Source organism: Agelaius phoeniceus, chromosome Z (genome assembly GCF_051311805.1).
Source record: "Agelaius phoeniceus isolate bAgePho1 chromosome Z, bAgePho1.hap1, whole genome shotgun sequence".
NCBI classification, from domain to species: domain Eukaryota; kingdom Metazoa; phylum Chordata; class Aves; order Passeriformes; family Icteridae; genus Agelaius; species Agelaius phoeniceus.
In genome coordinates this window covers 65,677,392-65,699,098 of record NC_135303.1, presented here as the reverse complement: position 1 = coordinate 65,699,098, position 21,707 = coordinate 65,677,392, and positions in this window count along the sequence as shown.

The window sequence follows — 21,707 nt, the reverse complement described above, 5'->3', positions numbered from 1 at the left end:
AAGTAATTAATCCCTGAAACAATATCAGCTATACTCCTTATTTCTCTTGCATTCTGAATGCTACACTCTGAAAGAATCCAAATCACATATGGGAGTTTTTCTTTATTTTCTGTGTAATTCCAACACTTCCTCTCTGGAAGTTCAGTAAATCCTCTGAAGCAGTTTGTATTGAATTGCTGCAGCACAGTGATTCACAAAGCACTTCTATTTATGGGCCTGATCAAAAGTACATTGAAATTGTTCCATTGATTTCCATGGGCTCTGAATCTCTCCCATAATAATTAAACATGACTACAAAGTTGGTTTGTTGGTTGTTTTTTTTTTATTATTTTTTGTTTGTTTGTTTGTTTGGGTATTTTGTTTTTGTTTTTGGGGTTTTTTTTGCATTAAACAGTGTTTTAGTCTTTTTCCCAAGACAGATCAATTGCAACTTGTTTGGAAAAATAGCATACTTGCTATAGCATCACCCAAATGTATTTACATACATTTTATGTATGTAAAACTCCTGCTTTTAAAGATTTGACTCTAGCAATATGTCTATGAATTTGTTAACCTACCCACCTCTGCCTGCCTTTCAAGACAGGAAAAAGATTGACCAATTTGCCAAAGAGGATCTATCAGAAATGGGCTTTCATGAAATCAGAAGAATTTTTTCATTATGCTGGCAGACTGTCACTACAAACATGGGCAAAAATGTCTGGTGTTATCTTTTTTATAAATGGACAGTCAGGAGATATTCCAAAAAGTCTGAAACTTAGTGTTTTGTGGCTTTGATAAAACCACATCATTGAAGTTCATGCAGTGCCACAGTGTAGGATTCAGCTCAATGTAATGGAAAGGAGTATTCCTGTCTGTGTATAATGAGTTAACTAGGTTAAATCTGCTAAGAAAGGAACTACAGGATCCCACAGCTTATTTAAAGAAAGTCTAGCTTATTCACCCATGTCAGAGAAAATCCATGAATACTGTCACTTCTCTAAAGAAGCCACCTAGGAATATTGAAGGGTAACATGCAGAGAAAATGGTTCAGTTTAGACATGAATTTCATTGTTATTGTGCTAGCCCTTTCATATAATAAATGAGAACAAAACCCAACACAAAACCACCAAGTTTTATCTTTATGTGTCAGACTCAATTTGACAGAGAAAGCTACCTGAATTGCCAGAAATTAATCACATTTTCAAGGTATCTCACTCTTTTCTATATACCCAAAGGGGCTGTACTGCTTGGACTACAGATGGTGTACTAAAACAATACATTTCATTTCTACCCATCTATTAGAAAGGTCTTTTCCCTTTAGTTACGTAGGTAGCACAAAAAGTGCTGCTAACATTGCATCAGAACATGACCTGTGCTTTTTTAAGAGTCAGGAATTGTCTTACATTTGGGCTTCATCTGGGATTCAGAACAGGAACTCTGCAACCACCATGGGTGGAAATGTGGAAGGACAAATAAACATGATGTTCATGTTACCCCTGCTAATTTTACTATATTCTTGCTTTTGAGTCATGGTAGTAAGTTGAAAAGGGGTTCACATAGACAGAACAGTTCAATTAGAGATATCCTTCACTGTTTCCAGTCAAAATTCATGTATGACATACTGCAAAATTCTATACCTATAACTCACAAACTCTCTCAAGCTGCTGAATTCTGGGAAATGTTGTAAAGTAATTTAAAGTTTACATTTATGAAAAATCTTGTTGATTGGGAAATATTTATGGTCATTGCTCAAGGATTGAAGTCCTCAAATTGTCATTGGGCATTTTGTTGGCACCATGAAGTCCTGTTTTCTCTGTTAGATCTTTTGTTGCTTGTCCTGTTTTGACGTGTTGTCTTCATTGTTTGTTGTTCTATACAGTTGCATTTATATTTTTTATATTTTGTAATATCAAAACAATTTATGACACTGTTAAAATGATCAAATCGGTAGCCAAATTTATAAGAAAATTTAACAATAATTTATTAGATTGTTGACAAAAAATAGAATTTCCAAAAAAAAAAGAACCGCCACAGCCAAGACAGCGTCAGCCCCGGGTGCAGGCGCTGGGTGAACCGAGATCCGACTGACAAAGTGTCAGCGTTTCCCCAGGGGTTCACCCCGAATGCTTCAAGCAGCCAGCTTATATACAGTTTATTCTGCCTGAGGCAGAGATGACCGAACGTTTCTTTGTGTCTCTTCACATGTAGAACTGGATCCATACATGTGCAGGAATAGACAAAGGTAGGTCCAGGTGTCCAGAGGATGTCTGAGCACCTCGGCAGAGCCTGTACTCGCATGTAGCAGAGTGGCACTGGTGTTTGAGTATGGTAGATGCAATCCTCCCAGGTGCAGGTCCTCCTGAGTGGCTTAGGCATTCCCAGGAAGTCAGCACTCATGGTCTGGGAAGGTTTCTTTCATACGTTAACAGACTTGATACTATCTTAACATTGTTCAGGAACTAATTGAATAAACATAAGACTCTGCTCCCAGCCAGGGTGGTCAAGGACATACCTTAGATTCTACAATATTTTATACATATATAGCATTAATTATCTCTACCATATACTACACCACCATTTTACTTGGACTTGTCTGTGCCAGCTTGGCATATTTAAACTTCTTTCTATTTTTTTTCCCATTTCCAGCAATTACCATACAAGGATTTGTATATGCTTGTTCTGTAAACTTCTTTCTTTATATGCATGTTCATAATGCTAATTGTTGTCAAAGAGGGCTATGTGCACATAAGAGGACAAAATTCTACTTGTGTTGTCCAACAATATTTTTCTTTGATGTTGCACTTAACTGTGCAAATTATTAGATGTTCTCTGCTGTATATATTGAGCTGGATATACTCTGCTGGATAAAATTTCATGGTTTCTATATCTTCAGGACAACAGATTTTGTTGTTTTCCATAACTCTGCCTCCAAACCAAAACAACAGAGAAAACCAGTGATTTATATGTCCTTCAATATTTTGGCCCTGTGACTGCAGGTATGGGAAAGTAAATACAATTCACTAAAGAAATCAATTCCCAATTGTGTTTTAATGCTAAGAAAGTGCTGTCAAGGATGCTACTGAGCAAATAATAAAACATTTAGAACCAAGTTAGAGTTACAAAACTTTAATATCCCCAAAGCTTTGGACAATGAAAACAAATTCAATTGTTACCCATGTGTATGAAAATATTTGTGAAACAATTTAAAATTCTTTAAGAGTATTTTATCAGGGAGACGATGAAATATTATTAAATCAGATTAAAAAAATCGTAGAGATAGGAAAAATAGGAACAAGATAAAATGTATTTTTAAGACTGGAGGCAGATAATGCATATATATGAAGTGGTTATAAGGCACTGCTCTTGGATTTCTGAGTCTTCCCAACATCCCAAATGAGTAACAGTTCAAATAAATAGTTGGAACTAACTTTGCTTTATGATATATTTTAAAAAGAAAACTGACTCAAAAATACAATTGTTTCAAAGTTTCCTAAGTACTCCAAAGGAAAAACTATTGTCTCTCAAACTGTAAGAAGTATTGAAGAGAATTTCCTGAAGTTTTAAACCAAGAGCATTTCCTCTTATTAAAAATATATTAACAGATACAGTGCATTAGTTGGATTATTATTAGCTGGCTGACCCAATGTTCTTTGTAGTTAAAAAAAAAAAAGTTTATTTTTATTGTGTCCTTAATGATATTTACATATTGATGAAAAAAGTATAAAAATAAAGAAAAAGAGAAGTTAGAGGGAGAGAACTTACATTCCAGGAAGCATTGAGGTTTTGTAAAAAGCACTCATCTCAAGAAAACATATTCACTTAAATTTCTCTTTAGACATGTGCAGATGCAGGAAACCACATCAAGTGATGTAGCTGGGTATGACTTGTGTGGTCTCTTCTGATAAACATTTGCCACTAGCAGCAACATTCCTCCTCAAAAATGGGGCACCAGGACATTCATTTTGAGAGATAAAAGCAAAACCCCAAAAAGTTTGCTCAGTAGGAGCACTCAGTGGGCCTACTCAATTCTTCACTGTCCCTTCCACCAGGAAGGGAGGCTGCTCCCATGCATTGACAGTAACTTGTTTGGGAAACACTGCTTGCATGCTTTGAAGTACAATTGTGCTAACATCAACCAGCTTTTAATACTCTCACTCCTGTGAATATTAAATTTCAAATTTTGAAATCTATTGTGCAACTGGCACTAAGGGAAATCTGGCCCAGTTTGCCTTGGATTAGAATTTGTTAGATCTATTTACCAAAGAACTTTTGAAAGAAAAGAGAAATCCCATGAATATTAAGAAGCCAGAGTAATCGGCTCTTTTTGAGCTAGGATTTCAGGTTACCTAAGGTTTGGTATGGTGACAAATACTTTTGAATTATTGGAGTCCTTTGTGCTAAATTTGTCTTTGTAGGTGGATTTTGTCCCTATCTTTCAGTCTGGTATTGGCACCAGATTGAAAAATTCATCAGGAAAAGAAAGGAAGATATTGATGGTATGTAGAAGGATATTAATAATATGAAAAACATCACTGGGTTACAGCAGAGCAGTTCCTGCTATGATCTTTCACAGTTTCTGGATAGTTCTGCTAAATAAAAATCCATGTTAGGGCATCTTTCTGAATATCCAAGCACGTCTTCCCAAGAAAATTTGTCTAAATAATTGATCTGTAGATACTAATAGCACTTTTATCAGTTCTTTTCATTTAAACAGGAAGTATGTTTTCAATTTACTAAATGAAACATTTTCACCATTCCTTTAGAGCCACACTGGTGTTTGAGCTTGAGAATTTGGAAAGTGGTTTGGGCTGAGACATATTTATATTGAATAAACATGGCGCTTTTCATATTGAAAAGTATGCTTGGCAAGATGCAGAAAATTGCTTAAAGCTGAAAAAACATTTAGAGAAATATATCAGAAGAGAGATACATGTCAGGCACCCTGTAGATGGACTGATGGACCTTCTTGATATGGATTGATTACACACTGCTTTGGATTTCTCCTTGTTATAAATTATCAAATTGAGAGCGAAACTTATAAGAAAATTTAGCAAAGATTTATTAATTTGTCTGCGAGACCGAACTTCGGTTGAAACCACCACAGCCAAAGAGACAGCATCGAGCCAGGATCAGCACTGCGTGAAGGCAGATCTGACCTCCTGAGTGTCAGAGTCTCCCCAGTTCACACTCGTGGCTTCGCGCAGCGAGTTTTTATACAGTTTATTCTGCCCGAGGCAAAGATGACCGAATGGTCTTTGTATCGAAGCGATAATTACCCTTGAGTGGTCCCAGCCCCTGGAAGCTTCTATTCTTACGTTAAAAACCCCGATGTTATCTCAACGAAGTCCGGGAACTAGATGTATATGAATAAGACACTGCTCCTGGCCAGGATGGTCAAAAGACATGGTCTGGATCTTACAATATTTTATACATTAATAGCATGAATTATCTCTACCGTATACTATATCCTGCATATGAAAACCAACAATTTTGGTAGTAGAGAAGCAGTAACATGTCACTGTCATGAACTGAATTAGTTTTCTACCTGCTTTGATGCGCTGGCTAATAAACAACTTCCAGAGCTAGAGGACATACATTTAAATGTTGACTTAGCACTGAGAGTTAACAACTTCAAATGCACGATCATTCTACATATTTATGTGGCTTTACCTAAAGGATGTAATCAATTTAAAATGTGTTCCCCATTATGTGTCTTAAACTAACAAACAGACAATTATGTAAGTGCTTGCTTCTACAGAGACAGTTTTTGCCTGATACTAAATGACTGCTTTGCATCTGTGGGACAGAGACCAAAATGCATTGTTGCAAGTCTGTAGATTACTTTTCTCACTAAAGAATTAATTTCCCTTGGGAAAGCAAATGTTTAATAAAAGTTGGGGTTTCTCTGGTTTGGTTTTGTTTTATTTTGTTTTTGTTTTTGTGTGTGTGTATCCTATATGCACTTATTAAATTGTAGTTCATAACTGCTATCTGTTACATATAGAGAACTATTTTAAAATTACCCATCATGTATCAGGACAAGTGAATAAATATTTTGAGCAGGTTCTTCCCTCCCTCTTGTGTAATACATTATTCACAGTTGAGCCACTCAGAACCCCTAAACATTTAACCTTAGAAACATCTTAGCTTTATCCCAAAAGATATTTTGTGGAACTATGTGCATATTTGATTTCAGAAGCACATTTAGTACGGCCCCATTAAAAAAAAAGGCTGTTTTATTTTTCTACTTAATTTTTCTGTTAATTGTTATTTATTGTTAATATGGAACTGAAGCCTACTATCTTTGATTTACAGGTGGAAAGAATGAAATTAGCTTATTTTGAATTGTAGACAATTTCAGATATTTTTGGCTAAGTTTATTAGTGCGAAACAGTGGTCAACAATGAACTGTATTCAGATCTGTTGTTTTAAGGGTAATCTATTATCTTTGAATAGAGATTTGTGTAACATCACAATTTCAGGGTAAGAATTTGTAAAATTAATTAATAAAGATTGATTCTCCATGTGAGAATTAGGTGCATGTCAGATTTGCAGTTTTAATCCCTTTATCACAATGTAGCACTTATTTTATTTATGTGATGCAGTTTTTTGTTATTTTTAATGTAAAATACAGGGCCTAGACATATAAAAATGTCAAAAAGTCCAATTGTGCCTCTGGAAAAACAAAGGGAATAAAAGGCAATAAAAGAATTTTGATATTTGAAATTTTTATGTCATTTTAATGTTACTTAAATTTTAAAATAATAAATATTATTTTTTAAATAATATCTAATTTGGTAAAGGTCAAATCTCTTGTCTCATGAAAGAAACCTTTTCTTTTAGAGTGGAGGATATTCCACTACTACTTAGTCTCATACAAAGCACTTAAGAGTGTTTTATTACCTGATCCATATGACAGGCTTTCCAAAAGACAAAGCATCTTGGATCATAGAATATCCTGATTTGGAAGCGATCCACAGGGATCATTAAGTCCAGCTCCTGGTCCTGCACAGGACCATCCCCAAAAGTCACACCGCATGCCTGAGAGCATTGTCCAAACACTTCTTGAACTCTGTCAGTTTTGGTGCTGTGACCACTGCCCTGGGGAGCCTCTTCCAGTGCCCAACCACCCTCAGAAAAACTGACTTCAGCCACTCCTCATACAGCTTCCCCTCCAAATCCTTCACCATCCTCACGGCCCTCCTTTGGCCACTCAGTTTTATACTTCTCTTCTGTTGTGGCACACAGAACTGCCCCCAGCACTCGAGGTGAGGCCATCCCAGTGAAGAACAAGGTGGGACTATCCCCTTGCTTGCCCTGTGGTGCCTGAAACACCCCAGGACATGGTTGCCCTCCTGGCTGCTGGGGCTAATGTCAATTTTTTTCTTTCAGAGTGGAGGACATTTCACTACTACTTAGTCTGATACAATGAACTTAAGAAATGTAGTTTCAGCTGACTTACATTGTCTGCTGCACAAATCTTGCTTGATTAGAAAGATAATTTTATCCATTGAATATCTTACCTGTTACCATATCTATTTTACCCACATACCCTAGCAGGGTGGGTCTAAAGTTATGTTCACAGATTCACAGATTAATCAAGCACTGAAAAAAAATGTCTGGGATTCAAGTTCTAGTTAGAGTTCACATGGAAACTACCATGAGGATGTTAGTTTGCATTAGAAGAAGCTCTTATCTCCTATTTGCCTCCTGCCACATCCAGGATTCAGTCTGAGCTGTTGTTTACTTGCAGCCTTTGTACTGAAATGGGGAAACTAGCTGCAGCTGTTGGCAAAAGCTTGGTTTGGCTTTCATAGCTGCTAATATTCTTGATGATACCAATGTTTATACATCTTTCAAATCTAATGTTGTTTCAGCTGTGCTGGAAACCTGCTCATTGATACCAAGTGACAGGAGACAGAAAACTGCCTTCAACTACAGAGAAATTAAATAAGAACTTAATTTTTATTGTTCATTACCAGGTGGTTCATTAGTCCTGTGAATACTTGGTCCTTTGTGTTTGGAGTTTTAAATGGTTTGATCAAAAGAAATTTACCATTGTTTCTGACATCAATAGTATTCAAGTGCTGATGTATTACCTGAGCAGATTTTAATCTCTAACATATCTAAGCTTTCAGACAACTGATGTAGGAATCCATTTTTCTCTTTGCATGGATTATGACACCGAAAAAATGTAGAGATAATAAGCAAGAAAAATCAAAAAGGGTTTAGGCAGCTACCTGCCACTTTGTCTAAATCTGGAAGTGCAATCAGTAGCTGCTGCTTAGCCTCGGAGCTTCTGAAAGTATTTGGGTAGGTAATTCTTAAATCACCAGGAAAGTTCTCGTAGGACATAATGAGAGAGATTTGCATTTATAAACATTCCCATTGGTGCGTAGCTAATGACTTTAAGTTAGGTTGTTTTGTTCATTATTGTATGCTAAAGTTTCTTGACTAGAAAAGAAGGCTGTAGAAATATTAGCTTGTGGGTTACACTGGTAGAATCAGCAGCAGGGAGTAGGTTAGATGCCTGCATGTACAACAAAACAGGAATATTCTCAAACTTCTCTGTCCTTACTACCCCATAGTAGTCTGATTGTTCAAACCTCAGAACGGAGACAGAATGTTGACAACATTGTGCTTTCTTTATGTGGATTTGCAATAACAGCAATAACAAGTTACAGGAGTGTGGCCCTTTCTCTAATATGCGAAAATAAATGGTGAAAGTAAATGGAGTCATAACCAGCTTATGGGACACAGAATAGCGATCTTGGTGTCATTACACAGTTGGATGTCTATCCCACCCTTTCATCTGCATCACTTAAGAGACTCCTTTTATTAATCTTATGAGCATACTTTACTTCAAACATCTTTGCTAACAGGTTATTACTTTCCTGATGAAACAGTTTAGCCCTAGCACCAAGCCTGCCAGAGTTCAAGGAGAGTTTGGATGACACTCTCAGGCACATGGTGTGATTCTTGAGGATGTCCTGTCCAGGACCAGGAACTGGACTCGATCCCTTCCAATTCAGAATATTCCATGATTCTATGACCAAAGGAAAAACTGTTTGGATCACTTCTTTTTTTTGCAAACATATCTAAATTTTAGCACAAGCGCATATTTTCATGTCAACTGATGTGTTATAATTGTGTTTTGACTTCACAAAAATATATGAAGATGCACTTGCCAAAAATACCTACCCAACACAAGAGGACAACTTGGACTCGGATTTCGGTATATATTTGATCCTCAGCTTTGAATTTATCATATCTAGTATGTGGGTTAGGGCTGAGTTAGAGTTAATTTTCCTCCCAGTGGCTGGTATGGGGCTGTGTTTTGGATTTGTGCTGAACAGAGGGTTGATAATACAGAGATGTTTTTGTTACTGCAGAGCAGAGCTTGCTCAGAGCCAAGGCCTGTTCTGCTTTTGGCATTGCCACACTGGGGAGGAGAGTGGGGGTGCTCAGGAGGTCACGAGGAGACTCAGCCAGGACAGGTGACCCAAACTGACCAAAGGGATAATCCAGACCCTGAGACACCACGCCCAGTGTACAAAATGGGGAGAAGAAGAAGGAATGGGGGACATTTGGAGTGATGGCATTTGTCTTCCTAAGTCATCATCATAAGGCCCTGGAGGTCACAGAAGACCTGCCTGCTCATGGGAAGCAATGAATGAATTCCTTGTTTTCTTTGCTTGTGTTTGTGATTTTCTCTTCCCCTGTTAAATTGTCTTTATCTCAATCCATGAGTTTTCTGTGGTTTTCCCTTCCCATTCTCTCCCTAATCCCCCTTCTGGGGGAGTGAGTGAGAGGCTGGAGGGTGCTTGCCTTCTGGCTGGAGTTAAACCACGACACCTAGTTTTGCGCAAACACCGTTAATTCAATTACTTTACATAAAAGAACAAAGAAGTGAATTTGGGGAAATAAATGTGGGAATGCTCTAACAATTATAAAAATGACATAGCAAAACCTGAAAATTTCCATGTGGTTTTTGCAAATAATTTGATTTAAATTATAACTCCCCCTTTTGTTACTAGCTGAAAAAATATAAATACAAAGTGTAATTGGTGAGATCAGAAAAAAATGCTACAATTTTGTCTCAAAAATAGTACTTAAACTGAATGCTCTCCAGCGAAATTGGAAAACATGAGCAATATATGTAAGTTTTAACTTTTTTTTAAACACAGCCTGTCTGACAAAGAATAACGTGCAGCTTGATGTCAAGACTGGAAAAGCTGCAGACAAGAATAGGAAATTGAAATCAGTTTTTCAAAGAGATGCGTGCACATAAGCAAATTCAAAAAACCTTAACATGTATCATATGTGGTGTCAAAACTCCTTCCTTCACTCCGCAGATAAGTGTGTGTGGTTTAGATTTTATTTATTTATTTATTTATTTATTATTAAAATGAAAGCTCTGCAGCACTGAGTCTATTATCAGAATGAATGGATTCAATATCTGTTCAATGATGTGTTCAAAATGAAAGCACCATCGTTAAATGTCACAGGCGTCATCAGCACATTTCGGTTCTCACCCGAATAGAAGGGCCATTATCCCGGCCAGGCTCCCCGGCTGCGCGCTCCCGGCGGGAAGGCGGCGCTGGCCGGGAGCGCGCACGGGAGCCGCCGCCGCCGCCGCTGCTCGTTAAGGCCGGGATCCTGCGGGATGGTGTTCAAGCACGGAGCCTGTCCTGCTCCTGCGACCGCAGGCCTTTAGTTCCCCCAGCCTTTCTTTCCTTTCTTCCATTGGCATAATAAGGGAATGAATGCAGGGGCCTGTTAGCAGAGCAGGAGAGCTGACTTGTAGCCCTGTAACCATATTCAACAAGGGAATGTTCTAAACTTTGTCTCCTGGAAGTCTCCTATCTGTTACATGCCTGGAGCTATTACCCAGTAAAGGACTTCACAGTTTTGAATACTTAAAACTGAAAGAAACAGATATGGGAGAAACGACATAAATCCATTATTGCAGCAGGAATATCTTTCTGCTTCAGGCAGAGAAGATAAATTGCCACCAAAGTGATACAAAGTTGGTTTGATTATTTCATTGGATCAAATATATCATGCTGTCTTGAAATCTCTTTGCTTTAAAGTCAAAATTAAAGAATTTTACCATAACCATATTAGACACTATAATTTGCATATTTTTTATCTCAAAAGAGACTTTTGAAGTTATGTAATTCTTAAGTATTTAATTGTTCTTCACATCATTGAAATATCAAATTATATCCAGAAACAGAGAGGATTCTCTTGCTAGATAGGAGTGATTGACTCTCTATCTGACAAGAACAGAATTCTTGTGTCAGGGAAATAAACAGCATTAAGAAAGTAACTCAAAGAGTGCCAGCTCTTATTTTGTTCGATACTGGGATTTAAGCATTCTTTCTGTTTGGAACTAAGAATGCCAATATTTTGTGCTTGCACAAAAAAAAATGGTAATGGAGTTAAATACTAATTTATTCTGTAAGTTCACAATGGTGACATTCTTGCTCAAAAAGGGTGAAAGCCTGCTTCTGCATGGATTTCTCCTGCATAGCTTATCAGTGACATCTTGATTTACTTGTAAATGCAAATGAAATAATGGTGCAGCCTGGGGCTATGGGAACATTTGTAAATTAAATTCTTCCTACTAAAATTTTCCAAGAACAGGTTTAAGTTTAACTATGGAGGATTAAGAAAAAACCAAAAAATCCTAAACCAACAGGAAAGTTCATTAAATCCTTACTGCTTTCCACATGAATTTATTTCAGCTTAATTGTTCCCTTTCTACCTAATTTTACTTTATGCAGGGCTGATACAACCCAGCAGTCAGAGATTGTAGCTGTTTTGTTTGCAGTTAATTCAGCTCTTTTTCGATATTTTGCCAGTGATGTTATGGACGAGATCATGAATTTTGGTTCCAGGAACTAAGTGAGGTGCAGGTACCAAGAAGATGTTATCTGATGCCAGTGTGTGAGGAAGAGTTAAATCTTTTTGACAATTCAATGGTTCCCTTTGGGTTTGCACAAATGGCACCTGTTGTTGAAGTCAATAGAGCTTACAATTTAATTTCATCTGCCTGCAAACAATCTCACTCATTAGGGGGTGAAATGATGATAGAATTCACTGAGGCATGCAGTTTCACTTTCTACAGGGCACTACGTAAGTACAGTCATCATTTTCAGTGAAGAGAGGCACAATTATCTTGGAAACTGATTGTAAAGTAGAAGAAAGGAAAAAATATCTGGGAAAAACATCATAAAAATTCAGTCTCACTACATTTTTCTGTTGATGCCAATTTGCAATCTAATTATAATATTTAACATGACATGGGAATATAGAAATCAGGGGAAAAAAAGGACTACTAATATCTTTTCCTATATATTTCAAAATGAGCTCGCCAGCTTTGGACAACAGGTACATTTAAACAAATATCTCAGTGGGGATCAGGGGTTAATTCACCCCAAATTTAATTTATTTGCATTAAAAATACTTTCTCCTACTTGCTGCAGCTCTTTAGGTGAATTAACCAGCCAGATAATGTGTTTCCTATATTTTAGTGCAAAGGGTGTGAACTTAACAGCATATTAAGGTAATGGAGCCCAACATTCCCTACCTCACATTAAATTGACTGACTTTCACTTGGCATCCCAGAATGCTCTGCATCCCGCTAGGACTGACTGATCAATTTGTCAATGTGCCTCGATTGCTTTTGTGTCAGGCTGCTGTATGCCACCTCCTTGCTCAAATGCTTGGCTGTAGCAAAATTTGAGTCATTCTCCTGCAGTCAGAATCATCATGATGTAGGAAAGCTCATGCCCAGCCCACAGGTACCTGGAGAACTGCTGACATCCATTGCTAAGGTTTAGTGAGGCTCAACAAGGCCCAGTGCTGGGTCCTGCCCTTGGGTCACAGCAAGCCCAGGCAGTGCCACAGGCTGGGGCAGAGTGGCTGCAAAGCTGCCACAGGAAAAGGCCCTGGGGGTGCTGGTGACAGCAGCTGAACATGAGCCAGCAGTGCCCAGGTGGCCAAGAAGGCCAATGGCATCCTGGCCTGTGCCAGCAATGGTGTGGCCAGCAGGAGCAGGGCAGGGATTGTCCCCCTGTACTCAGCACTGGTGAGGTCACCATGTCCAGTGTCCAGTTGAGTTCTGTATCCAGTTTTGGGTCCCTCACTACAAGAAAGATATTAAGGTGCTGGAGAATGTTCAGAGAAAGACAACAAAGCTGATGAAGGGTCTGGAACATAAAACCTATGTAGAGTGGCAGAGACAGCTCGGGATTGTTTAGCCTGGAGAAAAGTAGATTCAGGGGGTACCTTATCAGACTATACAGCAGTTTGAAAGAAGGTTGTAGCCATGTGGGGGTTCAGTCTCTTCTCCCAGAAAACTAGTGACAAGAGGAAATGGTCTCAAATTGCATCAGAGGAGGTTTACATTTGAGATTAGGAAAATTTTTTTCACAGAAACACTGGTTAAGCATTGGAACAGGCTGCTCCAGGGATCTGGTGGAGGCCATTCCTGGAGTGTTCAAAATGCTAGTAAATGTGGCAATTCATAGTATGTTTTAGTGGGTATAATGGTATTAGGTCAAATGTTGGACTTGATAATCTTTGTATTTTCCAACATTAATGATTCTATGGTTAAGGTAATACTCTGTAAGGATTTAGCAGAAAAGAAACACCTGAGTGATATATCACTTCCACAATGCTGAAAATCAGAATAAAACTAAGTTATGCCAAAATTATTAAGTGTTCATACCATCAAGATGTCAGTTCAGCCTTATGTTACGTTATACCTTCCCAGGCAATATGTTCCATAGGTGGATATCTAGTGGAAACCTCTCCATGTAGTTGGAAGAAAGAGTGTGGAGATGGATGCTTGGGAAAGGCTGAGATGTAGAAATAAGTCAGTATGGGCTAGCTGGTGAATTTATATTGTTTGCAGAGCAGAGATTTAACAAAGAGAGGCAAAAGCTCTGCTCCAGCTCCACCATGTCTACCTTCTGCCTGAGTCTCCATGGAAAAGGCTTCAGATCAGTTCCACAATACTTCTTAATATCAGCTCCATGAATAATTCAAAGGAAGAAATCTATTTCTCTGCAGGAGACAGGAACCTAGCTGGACAGCATCAAAATGTTTCTGTTGTGTCTCTTGTCCTCTTCCACTGTTTTCCTCTCAGTTCATCATCACCTCCCAGGTGACAATATCAATACAAGTCTCAAAGTGAATACAAATCTAAAAAGATTCATTTTTACTTCCTTAAACAGTCTTATCACCTCCACAGAATTGTTTGATATAAAGACTGCTGTAATATGCTGGCTCTGGCTAGGATGGCATTAATTTTCTTCACAGCAGCCTGAATGGTGCTGTGTTTTGGATTTGTGAGTAAACCAATGTTGAAAACACATCAGTATCTTGGCAAACGCTCAGCAGTGCTTGTACAGCATTAGTTTCTCTTTCTCCCATTCTGCCCTCAGAGAGTAGGCTGAAGGTGGTCAAGAAGTTGGATGGGAACACAGCCAGGATATCTGAATGAAACTGACAAGAGGGTCACTCTATATCTATATAATTTCTTGTTTAAATTAAAAAAAGAGAAGTGGGTTTCTCTGGGGAGAGAGAGATTGTCCAGAGACTGGCTGGACATTGGCCAGCTTGTGGGAGATGGTGAATGATGGCCTCTACATCTCTTTGGGGTTTTTTTGTTGATTTTTTCTTCCTTTTTACTAAACTCCTTTTATTGTAACCCATGAATCTCCTGGTTTTTGCTCTTCCTAGTCCCTCTCCTGTACTCTCAGCTGTGTAAAGGGGGAGTGAGCAGACAGCTGTGGGGTGCTTGGTTACTGGCCAATCTGCCACCCGTAATGTGTTCTCAAGCAATGACTGACTCAATTATTTCCTACGTTTGTGATGTTCCCTTACTTCAGTGTTACAAGTCTCCCTAAAGCTCTGCTGACTTCCACTGCTATGGTATTGACCAAATATCTGTCCAGCTGCTGACCAGCTCCTCTACCTTAACAGGAAAAGAAGAGAAATAGGATGAAAAGTCTCCTGGGTTGAGATAAAGTCAAGGAAATAATTTAACAATTTCTGTCATGGACAAAACAGGCTTGACATAGGGAAGATTGACTTGATTTAAGGCCAGTTAATATAGGTTTAGACAGTGAAAACCAAAGCCATCTTCCCAGGCTCAGCTCCAATCCATTGCCAGCTTCTCTCTCCTCATGCTGAGTAGTGCAGGGGGATGGGGACTGGGAGTTGTTGTTGGTCCATAACAATTTCTTTCTACCACTCCTTCCTCCGGACTCCTCCTTTGCTTCAATATGGGTCTTCCCTCAGGCTGTGGTTGTAGATTAAACCCAATCCTGCATTGGCTGTCCATGAACAATGAGGAAATACCTGCACCTGCTCCACCATGAAACACTTTTGTGGTGTGTATTTTATTTATTAAGTTCAATAACTTAAATGGTTTGTTCTGTTATCTCCCGTGTTTTCCCCAAGTTGGTTTCTTCCTAAGTTGTGCCCACCCTCCAATCTGTCCCTCAAGGCATGCCCTCCCTTTATTCCAGACTCTTCCCTGCCAGTCAAGGCAACCCTGCCCTTTCTTCCAGAACATTCCCTTCCACTCAGTACCTGGACCAATCCCCTACAGAGACTTTTCTCCTCCCCCTATCCTTGTTGGTTTCTGCCTCTAAACTCCACCTCTAGTGCTGCCCCATTGGCTGTCATTTTGTGTTCACCCCCTGTTTTGCTGTGCCTTAAAACCCTGTGTGCCGCAGTTCATTGCGGTGCTTGCGGCTCTCATTATTTTGGTGCCTCTGGCTTCAATAATGCTTGTTGGAACTTAATGACCAGAGAGTCTTCACTTCCTTTTCTGCTCAGTCCCTGCCCTGCTGCTTAGGTTCACTGTCTCTCTGCATAGAACATTGCTGGCTTTAAGGTTCTGCCTTTGGCTTCACCCCAGCACAACACCTCCTTCCATTTATCCTTCCCTGTGCTGAATGCTTCCTCTTTTGTTTCTTACTCTTTTTTACTCCCTCCTCTTCTGGCAGTTTGCCTTCTCTTAAGTTTCTTTCCCAGAGAAGCCACCATCTTGGTCTGTGGTGGATTTGTTGGAGCCATGTGAAATCATATGTTTCCAGCGGGAGGCAGCTCCAACTTCTCATCATTCAAGTTGCCCCTGACCCCCCTGGGTGTATCCACCCTACACAGATGTGAAGGAGACCTGAACAGGAAAAGAGGAGAAATCTCATATCTACACCCTGGGAAAGGGGTCTTTGAATATGGCCTCTAAAAATGGAATGTAAATCTAACTTGTTCATTGATCTGTACCTAAGTTGTAGGTGTTATAGGTATTATAAATATCTTGAAAGTTTCTTATCATGCTGTGTTCTCTCAAAACAGGATAGATATTTTCTGAATTTTCACTTGCTTTCAGTTTTTTTTTTAAGACAGGACTTAGAGCAAATTAAAAAAAACAGCAAGCTTCTGGCATTTTAGGTCATAAACCAGCCCTGCTTTAGCATGCTAATTATGTAAGTAGAAGTTTATGTTTCTTTTTAAATTTACCATTTTATCATTTAGGGGCATAAGTATTAAGTAAATACAATTAGCTTTTGAAACAGCTTACCAACATTATCCTGAATTATCCTAACTGGCAATTTTTTCATCAGAATTGGTTGTTTGTAACAGACATGCTTCAGCTTGTACAATAATTAATTTTGTGCTCTGTGTATTTAAAATAAATCAACACTGTTCCCTTTTGTCCACAGTCCATGAAACTTCAGGGAAAGCCTGACTCCTGTGAATGCATATACAATTTTTTTTTTTTTTTTTTTTTTTTTTTTGCTTCATGGAAGAAGACAGCAAGAGAGAGCTTTTATCCCTGAATTGCTGTATTGCTGTAATACTTTGGAGGATCTTCCTGGCTGGTAAGAAGCATAGATACCTCAGAGACCATCCTGGCTTGGTTTCCTGTATTCAAGAAAACAATGCTGGACAATTGTATTTATTACTTTTATACCTATGTTTTAGTATGAAACTTGGTATTAAATATTGCACAAGAGTGTTTTAAAGAAAAAAATAATCATAAATAATGCTCTAGACAATTTTTCTTGAGCTGTGAACAAGTCTACTGTTAAGAATATCAAAGTCCCTACAGAAATGGAATCCAGCATACTGAAGCTTAGCCTTCAGGATGCATAAAATTAAAGGCCAGCACTGAAAAGTGAAAGTCAGGAGTAGATTTTACTGCACAGATTACCTTGGATTAATTTTAAATTTCTGTCTTTTGTTTTAGATAAAGAAGAAAAAAAGAATTGAGAGTTCATGGAGGAATAGGTACAAATAGCTCTAGAATCATTATGCTGTCTTTTAAAAGCAGTCTACAGTCTTAATCCCGCCTCTGTCCTGATATATTTGCATCCTAAGGGGATTGCTGACATGTATGGAAGGCAACTTTGTGACACAGCTGTTGAGTGAACCAGCTAGGGAAGGCATCCCTTTGTGAAGAGAAGGATGAGTGGGTGATGTGGTGGTTGGAAGCTGTATTAGGCATAGGAATAATGAAATGCTAGAGTTTTTGATTCTTGGAGTGGTAAGGAGGCAGGTCAACAGAACTGTTACCTTGGACTTCCAGATGGCAGTGTAGGAGACTGGTGGCCGGAGTCTGTTGGAAGGAAGTTCTGAAGAGCAAAAGTGTCCAGGAATGTTGAAGGTTTTTCAAGAAGAAGATCCTAGAGGTGCAGGAGCAGGCCATTCCCATGTGCTGAAAGACAAGACAGTGGGAGAGAAGACCAGCCTGGCTGAAAAGAGAGCTTTGGCTGGAACTCAGGTTCAAAATGAGAGTTTATGACCTTAGGAAGAAGGGACATGCAACTCAGTAGAATTTCAAGGGTATTGTGAGGTTGTGCGGAGAAAAAATTAGGAAGGCCAAACTCCAACTGGAGTCTTATCTGGCTACTGCCATAAAGCATCATAAAAACATACTAGTAGGAAAAATGGACACTGTTTGTCCTTTATTGGAGACTATGTGGAAGCGTAATCACAAAAGATGAGGGAAGGGTTGAGTTCCTTGCTGCCTTCTTTGCCTCAGACTTTCATTCAAGACCAGTGTTGTTCTGTGAGGAACCAGGCTCCTGAGCTGGAAGACAGGGATGGGGAGAAGAATGAAGCTCCCACAATCCAAGAGAAAATGGTCAGCAACCTTCTGTACCACTTAGACACACACAGATCTGAGGGGGTCAGATGGATTCTCCTCCAGGGGATCTGAGGGGGTCAGATGGATTCTCCTCCAGAGGCTCACTGAGACACTTTGCATCTTTTACCAGAAGTCCTGTCCAATTTGAGAGATCCCAGATGACTGGTGGGTGGCAAATTTAGTGTCCATCTACAGGATGAGTCCAAAGGAGGACAAGGAGAATTACAAGCCTCTCAGTCTGGAGCAGATCACCCTAAGTGCTATCACATGACAACTAGGGCACTGGGCCCAGCCAGCAGGGGTTTGTGAAATGCTGATCCTGTTGTTTGACCAACCTGATCTCTGTCTATGACAAGATGAACTGATTAGTGAATGAGATTGTGGATGTTGTCTACCTAGAATTCAGTATTGACTTTGACACTATTTTCCACATGTAGGCTAAAGAAACTGGCAGCCCACAAATGTAAAGGGCGTGCTGTTCACTGGATAAAAAACTGGCTGTGTGGCCAGGCACAGAGAGTAGTGGTGGATGGAGTTACATCCAGCTGACAAACAGTCACCTGTGGTGTTCCCCAGGGCTCAGTACTGGGACCAGTTTTGTTTAATACCTTTATTGATGATCTGTACAAAGAGTGTTTCCTCAGTCAGTTTGCAGGTAACACCAAGTCGAGCAGGAGTACTGATCTAGAGGGATGTGGACAGGCTGGACCATGGGCCCAGGCCAGTGGTGTGAGGTTCAACAAGGCCCAGTGCTGGGTCCTGCCCTTGGGTCACAGCAAGCCCAGGCAGTGCCACAGGCTGGGGCAGAGTGGCTGCAAAGCTGCCACAGGAAAAGGCCCTGGGGGTGCTGGTGACAGCAGCTGAACATGAGCCAGCAGTGCCCAGGTGGCCAAGAAGGCCAATGGCATCCTGGCCTGTGCCAGCAATGGTGTGGCCAGCAGGAGCAGGGCAGGGATTGTCCCCCTGTACTCAGCACTGGTGAGGCCACACCTCAAATCCTGTGCTAAATTCTGGGTCCCTCAGTACAAGAAAGACATTGAGGTGCTGGAAGGTGTCCAGAGAAGGGCAGCAGAGTTGGTGAAGGGTCTGGAACATGAATTCTGTGAGGAGCAGGTGAGGGAGGTTGGGGTTGGTTAGCCTGCAGAAGAGGAGGTTCAGGGGAGACCTTACTCTGTACACACACCTAGAAGGAGGCTGCAGCCATGCGAGGATTGGTCTCTTTTCCCAGGTAACAACTGGTGAGACAAGATATTAAAACTGGAAACATTTCTTCATTGGAAGGGTTGTCAAGCATTGGAACAGGCTGCCCAGGAAATTGTTTGAGTCACCATTCCTGGGAATATTATTAAAAATATATAGGTGTGCTACTCAGGTACATGGTTTGGTGGTGACCTTAGCTGTGCCTGGTTAACAGTTGGACTTGAGGATTCTAAATGTCTTCTCTGACCTAAATGAGTCTATGATTCTTTTCTGTATTACAGGTAAAGCCCATGGGACTGTGATAACCTCAAGTAGGTTGCAGGAAGATGAAGTAACCTGCTTGAAGTTATTTGGCAGAATTTGTACAAGTACTAGGAGCAGAATTAAGAACTAGTTGCCCTGGGCATCAATAAATACCTAGAAGACTGGTGAATTACAATATTTCTGTGCTACATACTCTTCACTCTCACTATACATGATATGTGAAGAAAAAATTGTTTGGTTATTGTATCTTTATATTAGCATAATCTGATAAGATGGTTAACCTTTTGAAAACAGATAAGATGCATGGATAAATAAGTGACACTTAATTGGTGAAGGGGTTTTTTTTTTTTCATCTTTTTTCCCCTTTGCTCTTCTAAGATTACTGACGTTTGTGGATGTCACGTACTGAAAACAGCAGGCATCTGCATTGCAGATAGGCACTCCTGCAGTGCTAGTCAGGGAGGAAGATTTCCTCCAGTGTTATTACCAACCATCCACAAATTACTAAGAAAGTAATAGCATGAGGTGAGAGATGCTCAGTTTTGCTACTAAGCTTAAGGAATATTTGAATGGAGAGGACACGGAGGGAAACTTCTCTGGAGGATCATATTTACTAATTGTTTTTTAGTACATTAAACTTGATGGTTTGTAAACTCTGCATTTATTGTACTTAATGCCTAGGAAAGAATAGCACACGCAAAGTACAACTTTCAGAATTGTGTTAGTCTCTGATACTTTCCTACTTCAACTAAAGTAGAGTATGTTTGTGCCCCACCTCTCCTCTGGCTGCTTTGCTATCTACAGAATTAGTACTGACAGCAGGTGGCCCAAAGAAATTAGAAAACAACAGCTGATCCGAGTCAGAGCAGACTGTGGATCCTTGCAACAGAACAGGAGGTATGAGCTCTATTCGATTGCCTGCTCAGTCAGGAGCCTCTCCCACCAGCACTTAGATCCACCCTTCAATAGCAGGAGTCTTAGATCTGACTCAGTGAACATTATAGAGTTTATTTTAACTCCTTCCTTTAAACACTCCTTGCTTAAAGAGTTACAAGGGTTTGAGGTCTGGTTTCATAAGTCATGTGATTTTTCACCTTGCCGTTAGTGTTAATGGCCTTTGTTGCCCAAAACACAAATTTGGGGGAAGCTGTGCAGAGCTGAGACTTGTGTGGGAGTGTGTGGGATAATGAAGGGTGTCAGGACTGCCTTCAGAGAAGATGGAAGAACCATGCTCCCTTTGTGGCTGGGCACCCTGAGTGAAGAAGTATTGAATGAAAGAACAGACAAAGTCTCATCCAGGCAAGCTGCTTATTTTCTTGGTTGTCAGTAAGAGCAGAGCTAGATTTTTTTTTTTTTTGGAAGGCCAGTTTAGCCAGAGTTGGCAATTTGTTTCATAATCTTCAGAGCAGGATCAGCAAAACAGAAATAGTCATGATGAAATGAATCTACTCAGTCTTGTCAGAAGCTGAAGTTAGCTTGAGTACTAGGGAGATGCAGTACAAGATGGGAGAGGACTAAGGAATAGTACCAAGAAGGAAAATTTGTTTATGGTTTGGGGAGAGCTGGAACTTGATTTAGGGAGAGAGAAGGGACAAAGAAGTTTATATTCAAATAATGTGTTTTGGAAAACCACAGTCTGTAAAAATACTCCAAGTCATGTTTTTTTATACCCTCAGCAGGGGACAAACAGAGCATTCTGCACACACCCATTTTATATTATATCCAAAACCTAGCCCTAGTTTGCCAATCCATATGCAAACTTACAATCAGAAATAATAATTTATAACCTATGCATCAGAGGTGAAAAGATGAGAGCTGGCATTTGAATGCCAGCAGGTTTAAGTAGTCAGTCTTGTCTGGGAATCAAGCAAATCTTAGTTTCTGGATATGTTCACAGAATGAATTAATATAATCTATAGCTGTATCTTAACAAATGAATCTGACAAAGCTGCTTGGTAATACCAACAACTAGAGACTGGTTTGCAAAACCCATCCTGAAGACATTTTGCTGTTGGTTTAGAAGATAATTCAAGGGTATTTTGGCACATGGTTGCCACATTTTCTCAAACAACTGTAGGTGTACCCTGTA